The following is a 26,424-nucleotide window of genomic DNA, read 5'->3' on the forward strand; positions in this document are numbered from 1 at the left end:
CAGGCGGAGAACTGGCGCTTACAGTGCTCTGTTGGAATTCAGGTGAGTCAGGAGGCGCCTGAATGTAGAAACGTGTTCCTCCGATCTTTTATATAGCCTCTGATCTTGTTTTAGGTTGCAATATCTTCTCTCTTAAAAAAACTATTTTTTTTTTCTTATGTTCCCTGTCATGTCTTGTTTCAGTTCTTTTTCTTCTGTTTGCATTGATTTCCATTTCAGCTGGGCAGCTTTCCCCAAATGCATGGTGATCCTTGGCTACCTAGTCACATTTGAGAGGGAGGCATTTAAAATGCTGATGGATGTGAGGCTGAGCGGGGAGGATTGCTTGAGCCCAGGAGTTCAAGGCCAGCCTGGGCAACACAGTGAGACCCCATCTCAAAACAAAACAACCACAACAAATGCTGACTCTAGGTGAGGGTGCTGTCACTGGGTGATGAATTAGAATGCCGGCTGCTCTCTTGGGGATAACTGAATATTATTATTAATAATATGAGTATTATTCTGCTATTCATATAAATTTGGCAGCACAATTTTGTCAGAAAGGAATCCTCCAACCTGGGTGCCATGTAATAGAAGAGGCTGACAGATCTCAGCAGTCACTTGAAGAATTCTACTCACTTTTCCTGTTTTTCTGCAAGAGAATCCATCCCATCCTCAGCAGTGCCCAGTACTCCTGAGTCTAGAGCTTCACTGTCCAATACGTCAGCCACTAGCCATATGTGGCTATTTGAATCAAAATTAAAACTAAACTTCATTTCCTCAGTCACACTGGCCATATTTTGTGTATTTTTGTTTGCGGGTTTTTCTCGAGACAAGGTCTCACTCTGTAACCCAGGCTGGAGTGCAGTGGTGCAATCATGGATCACTGTAGCCTCACCCTCCTGGGCTCAAGAGATCCTCCTGCCTCAGCTTCAACCTCCTGAGTAGCTAGGACTGCAAGTGTGTGCCACCATGCCCAGCAAATTTTTGTGTTTTTTTATAGAAACAGGTTTTCACCATGTTGCCTAGGCTTGTCTTGAACTCCTGGGCTCAAGTGAACCACCCACTTTGGCCTCCCAAAGTGTTGGGCAGGTGTGAGCCACCATGTGTGGCCACACTGGCTATATTTCAGGTGGCTATTGAGCCACTAGTTGGACAATGCAGATATAAAGTACTTTCATCATCACGGAAAGTTCTATGGCACACTGCTGGAGACTAAACCTCAAGTTTTGTTTGTTTGTGTTGAGACGGAGTCTTGCTCTGTTGCCAGGCTGGAGTGCAGTGGCGCGATCTCAGCTCCCTGCAATCTCTGCCTCCCAGGTTCAAGCGATTCCCCTGCCTCAGCCTCCCGAGTAGCTGGGACTACAGGTGTGCACCACCACGCCCAGCTAATTTTTTGTATTTTAGTGGAGACGGGGTTTCACCATGTTGGCCAGGATGGTGTTGGTCTCCTGACCTCGTGATCTGCCTGCCTTGGCCTCCCAAAGTGCTGGGATTACAGGTGTGAGCCACTGTGCCTGGCCAACCTCACATTTTATACTTGGGGAGAAGTGGTTTCCTAACTACATTCTTGAGGATGGAAACTGGAAGTGTGATTTTTCTTTCTTTTCTTTTTTTTTTTTTTAGAGACTGGGTCTTGCTCTGTTGCCCAAGCTATAGTTCAACGGAACAATGAAAGCTCACTGCTGCCTTAACCTACTGGGCTCAAGTGGTGCTCCCAGTTCAGCCTTCTGAGTAACTGGAACTACAGGTGGGTGCCACCATGCCCAGCTAATTTTTGTAGTTTCTTTAGAGATGGGGTCTTGCTATGTTGTCCAGGCTTGTCTTGAACTCCTGGTCCCAACTGATCGTCCTACCTCAACCTTTCAAAGTGCTGGGATTACAGGCATGAGCCACCATGCCCAGTCCAGTTTAGTTATTCTTTATACAATATTTCATTAATTATTGAATTTTCAGTCCTACTCTGAATCCACCTTTAGGGGTACCTGAAGGCTCCCCTTTCTTGAAACTTGACTCTTACTCCCCTCCCCCCGCCACAACACACACATTTGTAGGTGTAGGTTTCGTGTTGTTAATTACCACTGGTCCATGTGTCTCCCATCTTTCAAAACATTCTTTATCCCTATCCTACTCCTTCAGCACTACTGATGGGTTTTCGGCAAGGAGCAGAGATAATGTGTGTGGGCCATGCCAAGCCTGAAGTCCTCCTGAGATGTTATTCGCATAACTGATGACAAAGGCAATGGGGAAAAAGCGTTCTGCTGCTTAGTTTTGTCAGGTTTTGTCCAAGGTTTGCTTAGTTACAGTTTTAAGAAATTTTATCGTCTCTGATTTCTTTATATTCCATTGTTTTATTCTTTTCCCAAATATTATTTGAGAACTTACTAAAGGTAAGGCACTGGTCCAGTTGTAAGTTTTCTCACTTTACCCTCCCGTTTCATAAAAAATATTGTTGCTAAACATTTTCAGTGAAAGTTTAATAATTATGTATGTTGGCAAAACCTCATGAACCAAATACAGGGCAAGCTTATTTTCAACTGACTAACGATTGGTTTCCTTTACCCACAGCCTTAAGCAGAGTCAGGAGCTGAGCCCATTCCATAGATGCTAAACCTCAGCCAACCTTAAGACCTGTATGAGAATACATACGTGTTAACACAAACCATTGAGTTTGGGGTGGTTTGCTACAGAGCATTATGTTGTCTGTCTAATACTATGGGAAAACAGTACTTACAAACAGGACTTTAGGTTTTGTTTTGTTGTTTTTTTTTTTTTAATATAAAGATATGGCTAGGCGTAGTGGCTCACTTTGGGAGGCCAAGGCTGGTGGATCACTTGAGATCAGGAGTTTGAGACCAGCCTAGCCAACATGGTGAAACCCCGTTTCTACTAAAAATACAAAAATTAGCCAGGCATGGTGGCACACGCCCGTAATCCCAGCTACTTGGGAGGCTGAAGCAGGAGGACTGCTTGCACCCAGAAGGCAGAGGCTGCAGTGAGCCAAGATGGTGCCACTGGACTTCAGTCTGAGCAACAGAGTGAGTGAGACTCAAAAAAAGATATGGGTTAGTCGCCTATGTTTAGGAGAAAATAAAAATTATCATTCTACAATATAAAATGCTATTTTATTGCTTGTTGCATTTTATCTAATGGTGTTTTTCTAGGAAAATTTACAATAGGAATATCACTATGTTTCAGGTTTTAAAATGGTCATAAGCACCTGATAGAGTTTGGCTGTGTCCTCACCCAAATCTCATCTTGAATTGCAGTTCCCATAATCCCCACGTGTTGTGGGAGGGACCCAGCGGGAGGTAACTGAATCATGGGGGTGGTTACCATCATGCTGTTCTTGTGATACTGAGTGAGTTCTCATGAGATCTGATGGTTTTATAAGGGGCTTTTCCCCGTTCTGGCACTTCTCCTTCCTGCCGCCATGTAAAGAAGGACGTGTTTGGTTCTCCTTCCACAATGATTGTAAGTTTCCTGAGGCCTCCCCAGCCATGCTGAACTGTGAGTCAATTAAACCTCTTTCCTTTATAAATTACCCAGTCTTGGGTATGTCTTTATTAGCAGCATGAGGACGGACTAATACAGCACCTGATGTAGGAAACTAGTATTTTCCTTTCATTTGAAAAGGATATTTCATTAGTAAACAGTATCTATTACACAAATTACATCAAGATCTGTGTGCCTCTTTCCAAAAGATAAATTACGAGCATTGTTACAAAATAAAAGAGTATGCGGTTCGCAAAATTCTTATGATGGGAGCCCTTCTTTGCCCAGAATTACGCTTGCTTGCCTCTTAATGCTTCCACTGAATTATGACGAGATGTCACTCAGAACCTATAGTTTCTGCCCTGGGGGACGTGTAAGAATGTCAGAACACCTCTCCATGGTATATCAGGTGCCTACAGAGCTTTGCTGTGGATTATGGACCAATTCCTCAGTATCTGTTCTTAAGACCAAATGAACCACACTGTCTTGGAAGTGCTGGTCTTGAACAGTAAAGCGCATTGTGCAGACAGCTGGAAGCAGTCCCTATTAACATTGTCCCTGATAGTGAATAAAGGGACAGCGTAAATTCCTTTGGGCTGTTTTCTTTCTTGATGTACTGAAACTTTAGTTTCAATGGAATCAAAAGAATCAGAGATGCTGGGTGCAATGCCTCACACCTGTAATCTCAACACTTTGGGAGGCCAAGTAGGAGGATCTCTTGTGCCCAGGAGTTCAACACCAGCCTGGGCAACAGAGTGAGACACCATCTCCACAGAAAATAAGAAAAGTAGCTGGTCATGCTGACATACACCTGTGGTTCCAGCTACTCAGGTGCTTCCTTGGGTCCAGGAGGTCAAGTCTGCAGTGAGCCGTAATTGTGCCACTGAACTCCAGCCTAGATGACAGAGTGAGATACTGTCTGAAAAAATCAATCAATCAATCAATCAGAAATGTCTGACCAGATTGGGGCAGCATCTCTGTATTTGACAGATCCTAAAACAACTTAGTAATAAACTCTATTACTCTTATAGTACTAGTGATAGTGTTTAGAGTAATAAACAGAGTCTCACACTGTTGCCCAGGCTGAGAGCAGTGCACAATAACAGCTCACTGCAGCCTTGACATCTTGGGCTCAAGTGGTCCTCCTGCATCAGCCTCCTGAGTAGCTGGGACTACAGGTGCAGGCCACCATGTCTGAGTAATTTTTGTATTATTATTATTATTTTTTTTGGAGAGACAGGGCTTCACTATGTTGCCCGGGCTAGTCTTGAACTCCTGATCTCAACAGACCCTCCTGCTTTGGCCTCCCAAAGTACTGGGATTATAGGCATGAGCCACTGTGCCTGGCACAAACACGAATTGTTTTTTGTTTGAGATGGAGTCTTGCTCCGTCTCAGCCTGTACGCCAGGCTGGAATGCAGTGGCGTGATCTTGACTCACTGCAACCTCCGCCTCCTGGGTTCAAGCAATTCTCCTGCCTCAGCTTCCTGAGTAGCTGGGATTACAGGCACCCGCCACCATGCCTGGCTGATTTTTATATTTTTAATAGAGATGGGGTTTTGCCATGTTGGTCAGGCTGGTCTCGAACTCCTGACCCCAGGTAATCTGCCTGCCTTGGCCTCCCAAAGTGCTGGGGTTACAGGCATGAGCCACCATGCCTGGCCACAAACACTATTTTTTAAAGCATGTGTTGTTAGATTCTTTTACAAGTTAATATTCGAACTCATTAGAAAGACTCTGGAATATGTGTATGTGTGTGTACTAGTTTTTAAAATCCTGTATTTTCCTTAATAACATTAAATTGAAACTCATTACAAAACAAAGGTTAATACTAGTGCTGTCATGACTATCAAGAGCTATGATATCCTTTTAGGAAGTCATGTATGTTCATTTGTCCATTTGCTCATTCATGTATGTGAAAGTTACAGAACGCTGACGTTGTGCGAGGGACCAATCTAAACACTGGGAACACAAAGGTGGGTGGCTTTCAGGGGGCTATCTAAAGTCCAAAGAGGAAAGCGGGTAACAAGAAGTTATTACCAGTGTGAGCAGTGCTAACGACTGAATGGAGTGAGAGTACATAGCCTCCCTGACATGGTGGGGAAGGATGTCAAAGGAAGGCTCTTAGACATAGAATCAAAATCGAGTCCTGGTGTTTGTCGTATTTCCTTGATGTAGGGATTCTCTCTCTGTAACTACCTATCATTCATTTGCCTCTTTGCTCAGTTCACCACCCGCCAAAGGAACTGCTCCGATGCCGAGTGACCCTCTGATGACACACTTGGGCCACCTCCTCTTTTGCCTGTGTGTTTGCAATATCTAGGTGAGCTTGGCTTTGGTACCATATCTGTTCTGTCATTCCTGCTCCAAAGCATAAGACTCACTCCCAAGAGGGAATTTCTGCATTTGAAAATTCAAGTTGTATGAAATATAAATGTTTCCTACTTTGTACGTTCTTTAAATTCATGTGTCATACATTACATTTACTAAGAAGTAGAAATACTTGTACTTTCGAAACGGAGAAAACTAGCTGGTGAAAGACAAAACTGACTCTAAACCCATCTGATAGATTCTAAAAAGTGAAGGTACTTTAAGTGGCACTACCCTGGCACATGTTCACTTTGGATTGCCAGGTAAACCGGTCCAACAGGTGTTAGGAGACAGATGTTCACCAAATGCTTAGCCCTCAGGGAGAAAACATTAACAAAACATACAACATAGTTCCCCTGAGTATCAGCAACTGAAGAAAGCATTTTACCATCTACTATCATGATTTCTAAACACAGGTTAAAAAATTTTATTGAATACCTACTATACTGCAAGCAGTACTAGTTATGGTGATGAAAGATAGATAAACCCCTGATGTACAAACTAAACACCTTAATTCATTATTTCATGGTTAAATACATTCTAAAACTAAACTTTTTCCTCCACAAGTCTTCCTTCTCTTTGGGGTTTAAAAGCCTCATCCCTGAACTGAACCAAGTCCATCTTCTTAGGAACTCACTGAGTGTAGGGGATTGCCAAGTCCTGTTGACTCTTCTGCCCTCTGCAGTTTCAAAGCTGTCTTCACTTTATCTTTGGCACCATTTTCCTGTAGGCCTATAGAATCTGTCACCTTAACTACTGTAGTAACATAAAAACTCATCTTCCTGCCACAGTTTTGGGCCTTTCTAATCCATTCTTATTAAACTGCTGCTAAAGTGACCATCTAAAACACAAAAGATGCATGAAATTATTCAATGTCACCTAGGCCTTCAGGATGCAGCCCAACACTCTAGCATAGATCACTCCCTTCTCTTGTCCCATTTTTGTTTTTTCTCTATCATGAGCATTTATGTCCCACTAACCACTGCAATTTATTTACTTTTCGTAGAGAGAGGGTCTTGCTCTGTTGCCCAGGCTGGCTGGAGTACAGTGGTGTGATCATAGCTCATTGCAGCCTCGAACTCCTGGGCCTAAGCAATCCTCCCACCTCAGCCTCCTGAGTAGCTGGGACCACAGTCATGTGCCACCATGCCTGGCTATTTAATATTGTATTTTTTTGTAGAGATGGGGTCTTGCTCTGTTGCCCAGGCTGGCCTCAAATGATCCTTCTGCCTTGGCCTCCAAAGTTCTGGGATTATAGGTGTAAGCCGTTGCACCTGGCCAACCGCTGCAATTTAAAAAATGAACCATTGTCCTCAGGTGTTGCTGTCCCTCTCACAAGCCCATCCTGGACTGCTCTTCCCCAGCCCCTGCCCATGGCTTTCAATTAATTAACTTTCTCCCCTCCTTTTTTTATTTCAGAAAATTTAAAAAAGTTGTAAGATTAGTGCAATAAACACATACATACCCTTTACTTATATTCACCAGTTATTAACATTTTGCTACATTTGTGTTCACCTGCTTTTCCCCATCTCCAAATATTTACTGTGCTGAATCATTTGAGAGTAAGTTGCAGACATTATGACACTTTACTCTTAAATTTTTCAGCACGTATCTCCTAAAAATAGGACACTCTCTTACATAACCACAATGATCATACTTAGGAAACTTAATATTGAAATACTAAAATTTAATTTGAATATAGAGCCGATGCTCATATTTCTCCCCAGTTGGCTGACTTCTATTTATCTTTCAAGACTAAGCTCTAGAAAAATGACCCCCCTTCTCCCCACACCCGCTCTCTGTCCACACACAGAATACAGTGGGTATCTCCCTTCTATACTTTTACTACCTTTTAGTATACTTCTATTGAAGCACTTAGAACACACTATCACATTATCTATTTTCTTTTCTGTAGTATCTGAAACTCAGCTAGACTCATTTTAATTCTTCTTTCACTTCATATACTACCCAGCATTCGCTGGTGACTGAATGGATAAATGAATGAATGCATGCATGATGAGACATTGAAGATTCTCATTCCACTCTCTCATTATAACTGGTCATGTGTCTCTCAACAGTCTGGGCAATATACCACGTGTTCTCAGTTTCACCTCTTATTTCAAACACTGCGGTGGTGCCCAGGCCTGCGTGGTGGGCTTCTTTCATCTTGTGCAGATACAACCTCACAGCACCTGCTTCTGGCCTCTGCCCTGGGTTTCTGGCCCCAGGGCTATGTTGGAGCTGTGACACAGGAGTCCCATGGGAACCACTTGGCACTCGGGCGTGGACAATCTGGCAACGGGGGACAGTTAAGGCCTGTAAGCTTGCCCTTGACCACTGAGGGACAGGAGTGCATGGAAAAATGCTTGTCTCATTTTTAGCCCAGGGTGGCCAATTCTGAGATACACGTTAAAAGGTTCCTCAGAAGCTCCCACAGGATCAAGTAGCAGACATTCATAATGTTTGCTAATTTGAAAGGGACCCTTGGGTTGGCCTTCTCTCCTTCTGGGGGGTCATTCTTCTGTCTTATCAGTCTATTCCTTGGAGTTACATTCCCAAATAAACTCCCTACCTACCTCCAAGTTGTCTGTACAGGCTTTGCTTTCGGGAGAGCCCAGACTAAGACAATGTGGTAACGTAAAACACCAGCAGCTTGGGAGCCAGACAGACCTGACTGTGAAACCAAGTTTGCTCATTCACTAGGCCATCACCTCGGGCACATAATTTAACTTCTCTCAGCCTCACTTTCTTCACTTTATAATGAAGATAATACTTTATAGGAGTATGGCAATTACTTTATAGGAGTATGATAATTAGAAATTTACCATATATATACATGAATAGAATATATACAATTCCTTGAGTAATGATTGACTATAATCAACCACACTGGGTGTCTGTCCAGCTTAGCAGCCATCCTCACTCTTCCATTTCTCTTAAGATTTACGACTCTTTCCAGCCATGCCCACCATCATCGAGCGCGAGTTCGAGGAGTTGGATGCTCAGTATCGCTGGCAGCCGCCGTACTTGGAAATTCGAAATGAGTCCCATGACTATCTTCATAGAGTGGCCAAGTTTCCAGAAAACAGAAATCGAAATAGATACAGAGATGTAAGCCCATATGATCACAGTCGTGTTAAACTGCAAAATGCTGAGAATGATTATATTAATGCCAGCTTAGTTGACACAGAAGAGGCACAAAGGAGTTACATCTTAACACAGGGTCCACTTCCTAACATGTGCTGCCATTCCTGGCTTACGGTTTGGCAGCAGAAGACCAAAGCAGTTGTCATGCTGAACCGCATTGTGGAGAAAGAATCGGTTAAATGTGCACAGTACTGGCCAACAGATGACCAAGAGATGCTGTTTAAAGAAACAGGATTCAGTGTGAAGCTCTTGTCAGAAGATGTGAAGTTGTATTACACAGTACATCTTCTGTGATTAGAAAATATCAATAGTGGTGAAACCAGAACAATATCTCACTTTCATTACACTACCTGGCCAGATTTTGGAGCCCCTGAATCACCAGCTTCATTGATCAATTTCCTGGTTAAAGTGAGAGAATCTGGCTCCTTGAACCCTGACCATGAGCCTGCGGTGATCCATTGCAGTGAAGGCACTGGGTGCTCAGCACCTTCTCTCTGGTAGACACTTGTCTTGTTTTGATGGGAAAAGGAGATTATATTAACATTAAAAAAGTGTTATTGAACATGAGAAAATACCGAATGGGTCTTATTCAGACCCCAGATCAACTGAGATTCTCATACATGGCTACAATAGAAGCAGTAAAATGTGTAAAGGGAGATTCTAGTATACAGAAACGGTGGAAAGCGCTCTCTAAGTAAAACTTAGCTCCTGCTTTTGATCACTCACCAAACAAAATAACGACTGAAAAATACAATCAGAACAGAATTGGTCTAGAAGAAGAAAAACTGACAGGTGACCGACGTACAGCAAATGCAAGATACAATGGAGGAGAACAGTGAGAATGCTCCACGGAAACGTATTCGAGAGGCCAGAAAGGCCACCACAGTTCAGAACGTGCAGCAGATGAAACAGAGGCTAAATGAGAATGAATGAAAAAGAAAAAGGCCACGGTAGGCACCTAATGTTCATGACTTGAGAATATTCTGGAGCTATACATTTTGAACCACTGATGTGCAAAGCCAGACCTGAAGCCCACTCCGGACACTAAAGTGAGGCTTGCTAAACCTCTAGATTGCCTCACAGTCATTTGTTTACAAAGTAAACTTTACATACAAAGCATGAGGAGCACCCACCAGCAGAAGACTTTGCAGAACTTTTCATTGGATGTGTTAATTGTTTTTAATGCATGTATGAAATATAGAAATATATTAAAAAAATAAATTAGAAGATATTCCTTTGTATTGTACTGCCATTCCTACTGTATTTTTATACTTTTTGGCAGCATTAAATATTTTTGTTAGTCAAAAAAAAATTTACTACTTGTCCCATCAGTTTCCTGGGGATGGGTTCATGTACTCACATTCTTACTAGATTTTGTGACTATTAGCAACCACAATTCTAACTACTGCATTGACTATTACACTAATACACAGAATAAACAATGCCTAGAATTATTTTTAAAAATAATCATCCTAAATATACAAAAAGACAAACCACATTTCTATAATATATTGTCTAAATTTCAGGAAGAAATTCTCAACCTTTGAATGAGACATTTAAGAAAACTAGGAATCAATATCTCATTGGAATATGTTGTTTTGTTTATACCTCATATTTTCAAAGCTTTGGGACCTCAATAGTAGTCCTTATTTAAAAACTTCTACTCGTAACCATAGTCTCCATTGTCAAAAAGGAATGTATAAGGATTATTATGCTTGAAATATTAATTTGTATGGATCTTACAAGATACTCCAGGTTGCTTATACGCTTAGTGGGAAATGAGAATTATTCAAAAGAAAAATTTTATTTTCCCAATAGGAGAAGTGTCCAAAAGTTTCAAAGACCTCAGAAAAATCAGCTTTTGGATGCTTGCTGCCACAGCTGTCAATAAGCAGGAAATAGCAGTAAGTCTTCAGAGAGAAAATTCATTAAAACAAGTCATTGAGGCTGGGCATGGTGGCTCACGCCTGTAATCCCAACATTTTGGGAGACTGAGGTGGGCAGATCACCTGAGGCTGGGAGTTCGAGACCAGCCTGACCAACATAGCGAAACCTTGTCTCTACTAAAAACACAAAAATTAGCCAGGTGAGGTGGCAAGCAACTGTAATCCTGGCTACTCGAGAGGCTGAGGCAGGAGAATTGCTTGAGCCTGAGAGGTGGAGGTTGCAGTGAGCCGAGATCCTGCCATTGCACTCCATCCTGGGCAATGAGAGAAACTCTGTCTCAAAAAACAATAAACAAAACAAGTCACTGATAGTATGACAAAGAGACATCTGCATCCCATGTCTATTGCAGCACTATTGTCAATAACCAAGATATGGAGTCAACCTAGGTGTGCAACAACAGATGAATGAATGAAGAAAATGTGATATATACACACTATGGAGTATTATTCAGCCATAAAAAAGAGTGAAATCCCATCATTCATGGAATATAGATGAAACTGGAGGACATTATTTTAAGTGAAAAAAGCCAGGAACGGAAAGTTAAACAGTGCATGTTCTCACTCATATGTGAAAGCTAAAAAAAGTTGATCTCATAGAAGTAAAAAGTAGGACAGAGGATACTAGAGGCTGGGAAGGGAGAGTGACAGAGAGATTTGTTAAAAGATACAAAATTATAGCTAGATAGGAGAAATGAGTTCTAGTGTTCTACAGCACTGTAGAATGACTATAGTTAACAATAATGCAATGTATAGTTTCAAATAACTAGATGGATATCGCACATTCTCAACACAAAGAAATGATAAACATTTGAGATGGTGGATGTGCTAATTACCCTGATCTGATAACTATAAATTATATGTATGGAAATATAATTATGTGCTCTCAAGAACATGTACAATCGCTATTTGTCAATTTAAAAAATACATTTAAAAACTGTATCATTGAATCCTTAAGATGCTAAAGTTAATTTACTTATATAACAAATTTGAAAATTATTTCTTATGCTAATGTTTTTCAAAAAGTATAGCTTTTATAACTTTATATAAATATACCTAAAATAATAATTGTATGATATGTTTTTGTAGTCTAATAAAATTTGCACTGAATTCCAATTTTTTGAGGGTATCTTTTTCCATGTTTTCATCTTTATTTTTATATGGGAATTTCTAACTGAAATAAGTTGCTCCTCAAGTTCTAGGAGTTGACCCTAAAAGTAACCAATGTGATCCTCAACACGAGTTCCAGAACTAAAAAGAATGCCTAGTCTATGTTCCTTTGCATTTCTATTTTATTTAAATGTCTGTCTACCTGGTCCCCTTGATTAGGGAGCAAGCCTCCGAGGGTCAAGACCATGTTTCACGTCTTTGTGGCCCAGTGCCTAGCACAGAGCTCTGTCGATATCTGCACTCCAATAAATGTTGACCTAAGACTCTTAGACTTGTAGATTCACCTTGTCGTTAAAAGGGCTTTGGAGGTCATCTAACCCATTCCCTTAACTCTCCATCCTACTTCACCAATAACCAGCTTTCGCAAGACACTTCCAGGGGAAGAGTTTATGCCGAGACAAATGATTTCATTAACCATCACACAGCTAATTGTTACCTGATTCTTACTTAAACTTGGTCCAACCTTGCCTCTTTTTAGTCTTTGACTGAATGGCTCTAGTTCTCACCTAAAGAATTATGTGAAATCCAGTTCCAGAAAGAGAAGGGGACGTTGAGAGGAGAGAGTGAGACAGGGCACAGAACAGACCTGAGCCTCAGGTCTATCAATTCGATACGTGTTCACGTGGTTTCTGACTCTAGAACAGTCATACAGTGTCCCTGAGGTTCCTGTGCTTGGCTCCCTCCTTTTTTCACATGTCTGGCATCTCTTGTGTATGCCTGAGAAGGATCCATGCTAAAATTGTAATGACATATATACCTAAATTAGCAGCATACAACTTCCAAAAACCGAGCCTATGCAAGAGCTATTAAAAAAAAAAAAAGGATAATGAAGAGAACAGGATTTGAGTTGCTGCTTCTTGTATTTCCCTTGGAGCCTTCCCAGGCAAATATGGATCAGAAAGCTTTTCTTGTCAATTCTAATTTGTGGTAGTCTAGAAATTTAACCCTTGCTACTTTGATCGCCTGATTACATCTTTCAATGGAAAAGTAAAAATGATAAAAGAAAACAATATTCTAGATACTCTGTTCTCTGTAATTTGATGCAATTCAGTTTATATTCACTTGGCAAAAGTGAACAGTGCTGAATTTTAAGAACTAGTGTCTATATCTTACATCTCATTCGTAGCCAAAAGTGTGGAGTTTAAAACCATTTGCTCACCAAGACCTCAGCAGAAATTTTTTTCAAAAAATAATTGAAATGAAAACATAAATCATGTAAAAAAGATTTTTTTTTTTTTTAAGATGAAAAAATGTTCAACCTTACTGGTTTTAGAGAAATAGGCAATAAAATGTCGGCTTTTTAGCAATAATCCTAGTTGTTAGTGAAACACCAAGTCTGTCTCTAACAGCCATGGGCTATGAAACCTTCGTTTTTCCAAAGACATTCTGACAGATACAATCAAACTGTTCAAGTGTCCCACAGATACTGCAAATGTTGATCCTCAAAACCACAGGAGCTTTCTTTCCTTATTCCCCTAGAGCAAGTATGATCCTGAACTTGTTAGAAATGCAAATTCTTGGGCCCCACCCCAGACCTACTGAATCAGAAACTCTGGGAGTAGGGCCCAGAAATGAGCTTTTCACAAGCCTCCAAGGGATTCTGATGCATGGTAAAATTTGAAGACCACCAATACCTCAAAAGGAGATGGATTATAATCTCCTTGGGGGCAAGGACCAAGCCTGTTGAAGGTTAACCCTGGCTCGTGACTCATAGTAGGTGTTCAGAATGTGTTGAATGAATAAATGATCTGTACACTTTTCCAGAAAACTCTGAGTCTATAGTTACTTTCAATTTTAAAAATATCTTTTGAGGACTTCTCTAGAAATAGGTGAGTCCGTTTCTCACATTGCCAAATGTACCTGGGGTGGAGGTTGGGGGTGGAGGAAAAATCACCCCTGTTGAGAAGCACTGCCTTAGATCATTCCTTACCAAGGTAGGTTAGGCACTGGCCTCATTCCAAGGCCAGTTGCTTCCTGTGCTTCTAGAGTGGCTAGGGAAGCACATTGTGGGAGAACCGTTTCCTCACCATTGACAATGGTCATTTACAAGACCATGGCCTATTTTACAGGGTGAACTCCCAATCCCAGTAAGATGGCCCGAGTTTCAATGCTGGTTTACTAGTTTTGCTTCCTTGGCCAGTGAATTTAAATAACCTGTCAAAAGAATGAAGTGATGGAGGCCAGACTCAAACCAACTGTGTACTCTATCCACACCTCTTCAGCAATATGGCATATCACAAAGTAGTGTTCAGAGATGTGCGTGTAGTAGGCTGCCTGCTCTAACACATGAGATCTAAATTTAGATAGCCACATAGGGAAATTGGATTTTAAGAAAGCGGATGGAATTCAGCTGCAAATAGATGGACACCTGGAATTCTGGGAAGTTCTAGCTGCTGCTGCTCAACTAAGGCATAACTGAACTCAAGATTTACAAAAATGTATTTCAGCCCAAGTATCTCCATAATTACTAACAAGGGACTGAGGAGGAGACTGTATATTAAAAGGCTAAAAATATCTACACTTGGAAATAGCAGATTGTGAAAGGGTATGTGACTGACAATTATTAAATAATTAAGAGTATGACTAAGATGAATATGCATTCATTCACCGAAATCTCATATTCCCAAAAAGCAGGAAAGGTAGTACAGTGAGATGGATGACACCTTCACATGACTCAGATGTCATGTGTTTCTCACCATTGAGACTGGATCAGACCCCCAAGGCACCCCCTCCCAGCATTTACCAGAATGTGTGTGTAACTACAGGGATGTGTATAATTATTTGATTGTTTCTCTTGTATCCTGTACCAATGAGGGTAGAGATTGTATCCCACTTATCACTGCAGCTCTAGGATCCAGTTTCATAAACATTTGTTGAATGAATGAATAAGAAAAGAGGACACCCCCAAAGAGGCTGCAAGGGAAAAAGCTAGAAAGACAGAAGCATGAGGAAAAATTAGGGTCATGTAAGTCAAAGGAGGAAAAAAGTTCCATGGTGGGGTGCTCAGCAGTGTCTAATACCACGAAGGCATGAAGTAGGATAAAGGTTAAAAATTAGCCTTTGGTTTTGGCAAATATGAAGCTTATTGGTAACCTTAGCAAGAACAATTCCATCAGAGAACAGAAGCTAATTGCAGTGGGTTGAGTCATCAAGCAGGCATAAGGAAGTAGGGCTACCCAATTATAAGCTACTCTTTCAGGAAGCTCAAATCTGAAGGTTAGGAGAATTAGGTCAGTAGCTAGAAGGAAATGTGGAGTTGAGGGGCTATTTTTCCTCCCAAGGAGTATAAAGGTGTAACATTAGATGAAACTACTTGAGACAAAGGCCAATATCAATAGAGAAGTTAAAACGCATGCCTCAAGATTCGGGAAGGGATGGGGTTGGGCTTAAAAAGGTAGGAGCCTATTTCTTACCCTAGGAGAGAGAATAAAGAAGAAAGGATAGGTTCCCATGGAGATAAATTTCTAAGTGTTGAGGAAGAGGCTCAGAAAATTCTAGCATGATAGGCTCACTTTTTTCTTTTTCCATGAAGGAGATGGCAAAGTCAACTGACAGGAGAAAGGTGACAATACTGACGGGTTGAAGAACGACGGACATTTGAAACAACTTCTTAGACCAGTAAAGGCTGGAGTTCATAAATCAGAACTGACTTCGGGTTATATATGTTTTTCTCCAGCAGCATAACAGAGCGAGGTCTGCAGAAACGAAAGAAGGGTCAGACGAGGATAGCTGGAGCTAGCGCAAGGAGGGAAGCACCACGGTGGGAGCCAGGTACCCCCTGGACTTATAATTTACACTGAATTCCAACAATAGAAGGGCTCTAAGCAGGAGAGTGACAGATTTCAGAAGACTAGGACACATTTGGTAAGAAAGTTGGAGGAAAACTTGACTCTGGAATCAGGGCGGCCAATAGACGGCAGTATTTTCACAGAGGAGGGAATGGTCAACAGTGACTTTCTAGTCTGAAGCTCAGGAGGAGGAAGCAACTCTATCTGATGGTATGAAGATCACGGAGGTAGCTGAGATCACCTAGCCTGTGTGTGTGGAATGAGAAGAGAAGAAAGACGAGAAGTTCCTGAGGGGCACTGACTTTAAGTGGGGCTGTGGTGACAACACAAGAAGAGAGGCTTGCAGAGGAGACTGAGCAGCTGTCATGAGAGAGCTGTCTTTCTTTTGGTACATTATAGAGAGGTAGGATGGTGGACTCAGAGAAGAGGCAGAAGATGTTCTTAAAGGAACGACACTGCTGCCAAGGAGTCAGCCAGTTGGTGACAAGGAAAGACCCTGTTGCGAGAAAAAAGTCAGTGAAGTAGTAGGAACGATGACAGATGACACTAGGTTGAAGAGTGGCAACAGAGGGTAGACCACTCTTCTGAGACACTGAAGAGGCGTAGTTAGAAATAAAGGGGAGTCGCCAGAAAGGAATTTGTGGCTAAGCAAGAAGTTTTCTTTAAGATTGAAGATACATGAGCATGATTTAAATGCTGCTGGGATGGAGTTCACAGACCAGGAAGACAGAAGAGAAAGCGGGTCATCAAGAGAGTGGGATTTACTTAAATGACATCCACAGGATGTCATCCACAGGAATGATGCAGACATGAGGGAGGGGCCAGAAGGACAGTGAAACATCAGCAACTGGTCCCCCAACTTCTGAGTGAATGTGGAGATATAATCAGGCAAAGGACTGCATCATCTCCTGGTTAATGATGGAGTCAGAGAAAAGAGTGTCTTATACAGAAGTTGTGATATATTTGGCCGGGCGCAGTGGCTCACGCCTGTAATCCAAGCACTTTGGGAGGCCAAGGTGGGCGGATCACCAGAGGTCAGGAGTTCATGACTGGCCTGGTCAACATGGCAAAATCCCGCCTCTACTAAAAATAAAAGAAAATTAGCCAGGCATGGTGGTGCATGCCTGTAATCCCAGCTATGAGGGAGGCTGAAACAGGAGAATTACTTGAATCCAGGAGTCAGAGGTTGCAGTGAGCCAAGATCACACCACTGCACTCCAGCCTGGGCAATGGAGCTAGACTTGGTCTCAAAAAAAAAAAAAAAAACCAAAAAACCTATTTATTATCACTGCATAAATTTCTGTATAAGAAATACTCTCTAATATGAAGTGAATTTATATATAAAATTATATAGAACCACTATAAAATACTCAGAGAGGTTTATAAAATTTATATATAAACTTATGTTTACATATAAAATTCCACGTAAATGACTATAAAATACTCTTACATGAAAAGTATATGAATTAAATTATATATCAACTTACTTTTTATATTACAGTATTTTTGTTACACAGAAGTTTATATAGTGACAATAAATATTTCTCAAGAACGATTTCACATAATAGAAGTATAAGTTATCCATTTCTAATAGTGAAAAAGAAAAGCAGTCCCCACACCAGTGACAGGGCTATGAATCTGAGAGGTACAAAGACTTCATTCTTAGAGACACTGAGGTCAGGGTATGGCCAACACATCTGAAGTTGATAGAATTGGCGCTGGGTTGGTTGGAGGACGTACAGCATTACTATTACAATGGCAGATGCTTGGCCTTGATAACTAGCAAATCAGGGGGAAAGATTCTGGTTTCCTCTGTCAGTATCTGAACTAGTGTGTTCCCAAAGGGTGGTGGTGAAGATGGTTTATGGAAGGCACAAGATCAGTAAACCATAAAGGATTGGCTCCAAGAAGGAAGGAAGTAGACCAAGTGTTAATGGCAGTGCCATGTAAAAGCCAGGTCTGGGATGTATGTTCTACATAGTTTGGGGGGTGAAAAAAGTGTCAGCCTATAGAGCACGGGGCTTTAAGCCTCAAGTACTGTTAACAGCAGTTTACTAGTCTACAGCAGGAATTATAACTAGTAATTCTAAGGGCAATTACTCAGGCAAGTTTTACTAGAACAAGGAAGCTCTGCTTCAAGGTCAAATTGATTTCTGCATTTATAGAAGTATCTAGATATTCTCTGTTCAAACAATGGGGTAAAATCCCCACAAATTTAATTTCTGATAGAGCATTTCCCATATTGCCTGGCCAGTAGTGATAATATTGCTTGGCTATTATTAATGAAACATTTCTGTGGTTGGGCGCAGTGGCTCACAGCTGTCATCCTGGCACTTTGGGAGGCTGAGGCAGGAGGATCACTTAACTTCAGGAGTTCAAGAGCAGCCTGGAAATCATGGCAAGATCTCATCTCTATAAAAAATTTCAAAATTGGCTGGGTGTGGTGGCAGACACCTGTAGTCCCAGCTACTCAGAAAGCTGAGGTGGGAGGATCACTTGAGCCCCAGGAGGTTGAGGCTGCAGTGTGCCGTGACTGTGCTACTGCACTCCAGTCTGTGCAACACAGTGAAAGAGACTCTGTCTCAAAAAAAGAAATAAAATAAAAATTAAAAACCTATTTCTTTCTTTTGGTACATTATAGCCACGCACTTCAATGGCTAGTACAATTATTTTTCTGCAGTTCCATATTTAGATTCTAGCTAAAAGTAACCTAGGACCTTCATGTTGGAGGTGTCTTTGGCAAAACTGTTATGTGAGTGAAACGATTAATCAGTTGAGGATGAAGACGCCTCACTGCTAATGAAGATGTGGTTTAAGGATTTTATGCACCCAGTTCATTTATTAACAACTTGTTTAAGCTTTATTAGCTGGGTCTCTACTTTATAACTGTGTTCTTTAATTTACAAGACAATAAAAATTAAAATGGTAAATGGAAAACCTATCTTGCTTTTCAATAAATAATTTATTTTAATAACTTCATGGGCATGCTGGCCAAAACATTTTAGCTGTGAAAATAATTTCAATTCACATTTTTTGGAATCAACGCTAAAAGGTGACATATTCTCAAAGGAAAAGTGGACAAATGACCAGTTATAGGACATGATTAAGAAACTAACCGCGGGCCAGGTGCAGCGGCTCATGCCTATAATCCCAGCGCTTTGGGAGGCCGAGGTGAGTGGATTGCTTGAGCCCAGGAGTTCAAGACCAGGCTGGGCAACATGGCAAAAACCAGGCTCTACTAAAAATGCAAAAAAAAAAAAAAAAGAAAAAATTAGCTAGGTAGCTAGGTGTTGGTGGCTCACACCTGCAGTCCCAGCTACTCAGGAGGCTGAGGCATGAGAATCATTTGAACCCAGGAGGCAGAGGTTGCAGTGAGCCAAGATCGCACCACCACATGCCAGCCTGGGCAACAGAGAGAGAGACTCAGTCTCAAACAAACAAACAAACAAAAAGAAACCAACCACTGCCCTGTGCTTGGAGAGATCTGTTTATCTTTACCACTAAAGACTGTTGGAAGTAAATTTTAGAAGGTTTATAATACCTAAAAGTAATCACTTCTGTCTTATGAAAGGTTCTGCTGATATTTTTCTATTGTGGCCAGTAATGGCAATATTCCAGAAGTCATATTTAAGGAATATCTTTAGTGGATTCAGCAGTTTTTCAAATATGTACTTTTATCTCTCCAACATTCATGATTGCAATTTATCAAACTGACCTCATGATATAAACTGTACTCTATGATGCCTCATAGTACAGAAACTGGAGGCAGAAAGAGAAGTTGAATGCCTAAGAATCTGTAATTCTAAAACTCAACATAGACCATTCAGCATTAGTGGTTCTAACAATCCCACTGCAAAATGAGTTGATAATGTGGAACACTTTAGTGAACTAAAGCATAAGGAACCATGTCCACCTAATGCAGCAAATTAAAACACATGATAGCTACAATTAATGAAGCACATAGTCCTGGCTGGGCACTACGGTACGTCCTTTACATAGATTATCTCTTAGATTATTAACCCTGTTTTAGAGATGAGAACATTTGGGCTCAGGAAGATAAAAATCACAAAAGAAGAGACAGAACTAAGATTTGAATCCAAGTGTGACTGGGTTCATATTAAGCTTCCATTTCTGAATTTATATTAGAGGTCAATAACTCACCTTTGTCCTTTTAAAATAATTTTTGGCTCTGTGACCTACAAGGGCAAGCTGTTATTTACAAACCACCCACACATCTAGATGGCCACTGTCTCACCATCCACTTTGACCATCAGGGCTCCTAGCGTGCTATCAAGGGGAATGCTATAATTTTGGAGTTGTAAATCTGAGAGCTTAAGAAAGAAAGAAATTGTAAAAAGCAGGCATTACTCAGGGGCACAGATTGCCAGGCAGATCTGTCATGCTTATGGGTAACCTCCTAGGGCCAAAAATATATGTGCCCAAACTGCCTAAATACTTCCTTTCACTTCATAATACTGCCTGAAATCCTGTCAAATTAGAACTTCATTTGCACTGCTTGTCAATTTTTAACACATAAGCAAATCACCTGGAGATCTTGTTAAAATGCAAATTCTGATGAGGTTAGGTCTGGGTCTGCATGTCTGATACGCTTCCAGAGGACACTGATGCTGCCGGTCCATGGACCACACTTAGAGAAGCAAAAAAGATGTCTGATATTTACTCTCTGGTTGCCTAGCAGGGTTTCTCATTTAGGTGAGATCTCTTTGTGCATCATGATGGGAGGGATGAGCTGAAAAGCAGCAAATTGAGAGTGAGTTAAGTGTCTGCCTCACTTCCCTATTATCTGTAACAACTAGGTATGGGCATTGTGGCCAACCAGAAAATTCTTTCCAGGGCCATGACCCTTGAGATTATGTTGCAAAGATGCAAGGACAACTTAGAAATAATTTCCAGCACTGGCGGCACTGGGTGTCTGTCAGTGTGCTGGTGGCACGGTCCTATTCAGCTTGTGGCTTACTGCCTGGCCCGTTTGGTTATGGGCCATTTTCTGAGTACCACGGAGCATTGCCCAGCTGACAAGGGCTTGTACTCCACCCCTGGTGCGCGGAAGGGAAGCGTGGCTGCTAGTACGCTTGGTGCAAAAGTAATTGTAGTTTTGCCATTCATATTTGATACAGTGAATCGCTACTTTCCTCGGGTGAAACTGGAACTTGAGGGGACACACTCAAGTTCTCATTATACAGTACTAAGGTTCAAAAATCAGCAATTGTATCAAACACAGGCTCTACAGCAGTGGTCAGCCAACTTTTTCTGCAAGGGGCCAGAGGGCAGATGTTTTAGAGTTTCTGGGCCCCATATGGTTTCTGTTCCAACTATAAACTCTGCCACTGTAGGGCAAAAGCAGCCCTCCACAATCCATACATGCATAGGTGTGTTCCAATAAAACTTTATTTGTGGACCCTGAAATTTGAATTTCATAAACTTTTCATGTGTCATGAAATATTCTTTTGATTTTTTCCCCACCTTTTAAAGTGTAACAACCCTTTTTAGCCTGTAGGCCATATAGAAACAGGCAGTGGGCTGGGTTTGCTGACCCTTGCTCTGAAGCAATGATATCTTGATCCAGTTTATACCCACAAACTTTTCTCCTGGAAACCATGCACTTAATTCTCATCTCTTCTTACCATGACAACAAGAAGTTATTCTATATAACAAAGAGATTGTACCCACCCAAGTCAGCATTTAGATCATGTCATTGGCTTCCTCAAAATTTTGATCTTTATAAAAATCAATTAAAGCACCTTAAAAGGTAAGCAGTGATGAAATATATGAAATAATGGGCTAATTAAACATCACCTAAATAGAAACTGCGAGAAGAACCATAGATGCGAAAAGGAATCATGAAGTAACCAACGTGGAGGATATCTTGGTCTAGAGATTTGATGAACACGAGTTTTGATTTCAAAAAATTTGTGCAATACTCACTGCTTTGGTGGGCAGCTTGCTATGCAAGTTGGTAGAAAAATTTATCCTGAAGTCACAGCTCTCTACCACTCTAGATTTTTCTTGAACTAACTACCATTTCAAACCATTTTAGGTAGAGTTACTAGTTTCAAGTCTCAGGCAAATTGCCCTGGTATTAGCCCTGTTCTTTCTGTGGTCACAAGTCAAACTACAATGGTGAATAAAATTAGATGATTTCTTTAATCTTTCCTTTCTCAGCCCCTGTAGAGTTAATTTCCAGTACTCCATTCAAATAAAAACAAAAAATGTCCAAATATAACCTTATTTTAAAACTTGTTAACCACTGATTTCACTTGTTAACCAAATTTCTTTCTTTTTTTTTTCTTGAGACTGAGTCTCACTCTGTCGCCAGGCTGGAGTGCAGTGGCATGATCTTTATTCACTGCAAGATCTGCCTCCTGGGTACTGGTTCAAGCAATTCTCCTGCCTCAGTCTCCCGAGTAGCTGGGATTAGAGGTGTGCACCCCCACACCCAGCTAATTTTTTTTGTAGTTTTAGTAGAGGCTGGGTTTCACCATGTTGGCCAGGCTAGTCTTGAACTCCTGACCTCGTGATCCGCCTGCCTCGGCCTCCCAAAGTGCTGGGATTACAGGCATGAACCACTGCGCCCAGCCTATTAACCAAATTTCTAATCACACACACTTGAGGCCCAGTAAATGCCTGCTGAAAAGAGGCTGGTGGTGGTGAGGCAATTGAGGGACTAATACTGATAGCTGCTGAAATCTTCTATAGCACTTTCTTGTTAGAACACTCCATCACGGGCTCCCAGGCCCACACTACATGAAGGTACTTTTAGCTCCCCTGCTTGCTCTTTACCCAAATATAGTTAGCAAACCCTGGGAACTAAATAGCATTGACACACTTGAAAAAGACAATCGGGCAAATCCCAACTGCTGTGCTCCTGCAGCTAAAGATGAAGACTCGCCCATTGGGCAGGTGCTTAATTGTACCTAGAAAATTAATTTCAACGGTCCCATGATAACATATGGGCAGTGAAGCTCTAGTGTTCCCCCCAGATGGAATCTTCCAGGATGCAGAGTTTCCCATACCAGCTCATCCTCCCATTCTTCCATTCTTCCAGATTCCGGTTCTTCTCTTACCTAGTGTGTAGTGGGCCAAATGGTGGCCCCCTCAAAAAGATATGTCCATGTGTTAACCTGGAACCTGTGGATGTGACCTTATTTGGAAAAACGGGGCCAGGTGCAGTGGTGTGCACCTGTAGTCCCAGAACTTTGACAGGCCAAGGTGGGAGGATCGCTGGAGCCCAGGAGTTCAAGACCAACCCAGGCAGCATATTGAGATCCCTGTCTCTATAAACAATAAAAAATTAGCTAGGTGTGGTGGCATGCACCTGAAGTTCCAGCTACTTGAGAGGCTGAGGCAGAAGGATTGCTCAAGCCCAAGGAGTTCAAGGCTGCAGTGAGCTATGATCGTGTCACTGCACTCCACCTGGGTGACAGAGTGAGACTCCCTCTCTTGGGAGAAAAGAAAAAAAGGTCTTTGCAAATGTAGTAAAGAATCTTAGATAAGATCATCCTGGTTTAGGATGGACCCTAACTCCAATGACATTTGTCCTTACAAAAGAAAGGTACAGGGAACTGTGAGACAGACACAGAGGGGAGGGCCTTACGAAGCGGGAAGCATAGATGCAGTTACAAGTCAAGGAGTGCCAAGGACTGTCTACAACCAGAAGGCAGGAGAGATGTATGGGATGGTGAAACCTCAGAGCCTCCAGAACTTCTGGCCTCCAGGACTGTGAAGAATCAATTTCTGTCGTTTTAAGCCACCAAGTTTGTGTGTCATTTGTTATGGCACTGGTAGTATTAGGACTCTAATACACAGTATAAAAAATAATAATAGGGCCAGGTGCGGTGGCTCAGACCAGCATTTTGGGAGGGCAAGACGGGCAGATCACTCTCAGGAGTTAGAGACCAACCAGGCCAACATGGCGAAACCCTGTCTCTATTAAAAATAAAAATTAGTTGGGCATGGTGGTGTGCACCTGTAATCCCATCTACTCAGGAGGCTGAGGCAGAAGAATCGCTTGAACTCGGGAGGTGGGGGTTGTAGTGAATGCCACTGCACTCCAGCCTGGGCAAAAGAGCTAGACTCCTTCATCCTAGGACATAGCCAAGTCTTAAGCAGCAAAAAGAAGTTATTAAAGGTCTGTAGTTCTGCATTAAGCAGCACAGGCATGTACCTATGAGTATATGATTATAAAAGTCCTGGGTCAGGCCCATTTCAAACATGGCCTCTTTCCACCAACTGTGTACTATTTCTCATTCCACAACTAGAGATGATGTCTTTACATTCTGTCAAAAAAGTGAATTTTTGTGGGATAAGACATTATCCTTGTGTTAAACGCACCAGTCTTAGTGTAAACAAGCCTAGTTCCTTTTTCATTTTGGCTATCTAATATGCATTTGCATATGCTAGGCAGTGTACTAGGCACCGTAAATACATTACCTTGTTTAACCTCTACAGGATTCTGGGAGGTATGCATTATCCCCATTTTATAGATGAGAACACTGAGAAAATGATGTTCATAAATGCCTCACTTTATGAGACATATAAATACGTCTGAGATGACATATTTACTCAGTGGCAGAACCAGGCCTCGAGCTACTCTGAGTCTGATTTCCAAAGCCCCTGCTCTTAATCACGTCAACTTCTTTCCTATATTACCTTTCCCAGAGTGCGCTCTCATGGACCAGGAGCAGAAAGTGCAAGTTACTAGGCAGCAGAAAACTGTAGACGTGGGAAGATTAGATAAAATATGTAAATAAGAAGACTTTAAGACACCAAAACCAAATGTAAATACTTTACCACCTGAATCAGTGCTTGTATTCATGAGGCTAAAGGTCATGCATTTTATCTCTAGGTCTGGTGATGGCAATCCTGATCTACAGCCAGCAGCAACAGTTCCCTAGTCTGCCTAGAAGTTTGTAAAGGCATGGGCTTTGGTAGGAGGTAGACGAGAGAAAGCAGAACAGATTATTACAAACCCAGTGCATTCCCCCTTGATGGGTCAACAGCGATTTCTTTGTAACTGAAGGACAGCACACTGGTTGTGATGACTCACGAAAGAGTAGGAGGGATAAAGAAGTCTGAGGCATTGCCTGGAAGCCTCGCTCTGCTTACACAAGTACACTAATGGCTCATGCCTGTTATTCTCAGCACTCTGGAAGGCCAAGATGGGTGGATCACTTGAGGCCAGGAGTTTAAGCCCAGCCTGGTCAACATAGCAAGACCTTTTCTTTATTAAAAAAAAAAAGAAGAAAGAAAGAAAGCAAGTAATAATGATTCAAGTTCTCATTCTCTACAAAATTCACTTACGAATTTCCAAATGCTAGTGAAAACTTTTAGGTATTGCAAAACTGTCTTAATGCACAACTGGATTCTCATTTTACTTAGTCTAAGATGACTTTTTCACCTTGAACCTCTGCGTCTTTATGATCACTTAGCTTTCTGACAAGCAATTTCAGTGAGTGTTTATCAATTTGCATCCGCACGCTGACACATAGGGGTCTACTTACATATCCTTCATGTAATCATCTTTCTACGTGGTACACTTCTGACTTTGTGTGCAGCTTTCTTATTTAAGCACTGTATTAAATGCTCTGCTTCCTACACCCTTAGGAACAATGAGAATAAAAGCACAATTTTGGTTACTTCTTCATATCAAAGGAAGTTCATCTCCCGGTTATTAAAAGCTATTATTAAATGGCCATCTTTTTGTGCCCCCGTGTTAAGCACTCTACCAATACACCATTAAATAGATAAGGGCCATACTCCACAGAGATGATGGTTCTATATTCTGTATTTTCTGGGGGAGTTCTAATTTCATGCAATTCCTTCTTCTTAAATAAAGGCAATTCTCTAAATATATTACCTAATGTGCTTTCATTTTCATATTCTTGTAAGATTTTTCACATAAATCAATTCTCAAAAAATAGTATCATAGGCCTTTTAAAAATAGTCATGTTCAAAAGTCAGGCTCATGAATAAATGTGTGCATTCATTATATATATTTTCATAAATTCAAATTTAAAAGAATAAGAGTAGCTAGAAGGTGGAAAATCTTATTCTGATTAGGAATGCACAATCACAAGGAAGTGTTTGATATATCTAGTCATTTTATTCTGCATTGTTTTATTTTGATTTTGGTAAGACAAAAAACAATGTAGAAAGTTTGACAACTTAAAAAAGTAATATGAGTGTGAGAAAGCCCTCTTCCAGGATTAGTGAAAAACGGTTTTTTTTTTTTTTTTTTTTTTGTGACGGAGTCTCGCTCTGTTGCCCGGCTGGAGTGCAATGGCGCCATCTTGACTCACTGCAACCTCCGCCTCCTGGGTTCAAGTGATTCTCCTGCCTCAGCCTCCCAAGTAGCTGGGACTATAGGCGTGCACCACCACGCCCAGCTAATTTTTTAATTTTTAGTAGAGATGAGGTTTCACCATGCTGGCCAGGCTGGTCTCGAACTCCTGACCTTGTGATCCACCCGCCTCAGCCTCCCAAAGTGCTGGGATTACAGGCGTGAGCCACCG

General features: G+C 41.4%; 1 protein-coding gene and 1 pseudogene across 5 annotated transcripts in view; one reads left to right on the forward strand and one right to left on the reverse strand.

The window, feature by feature from the left end:
* The window catches only part of HMGB1 (high mobility group box 1), a 155,438-nt gene that overhangs the window by 82,365 nt on the left and 46,649 nt on the right, over nt 1-26,424 (reverse strand). The window lies entirely within an intron of this gene.
* Nucleotides 8,806-9,374, forward strand: LOC112610684 (annotated as a pseudogene). Its single transcript, XR_003116466.1, has one exon. The product of XR_003116466.1 is annotated as a tyrosine-protein phosphatase non-receptor type 2 pseudogene (transcript).

Source organism: Theropithecus gelada, chromosome 17 (genome assembly GCF_003255815.1).
Source record: "Theropithecus gelada isolate Dixy chromosome 17, Tgel_1.0, whole genome shotgun sequence".
Lineage (NCBI taxonomy): Eukaryota > Metazoa > Chordata > Mammalia > Primates > Cercopithecidae > Theropithecus > Theropithecus gelada.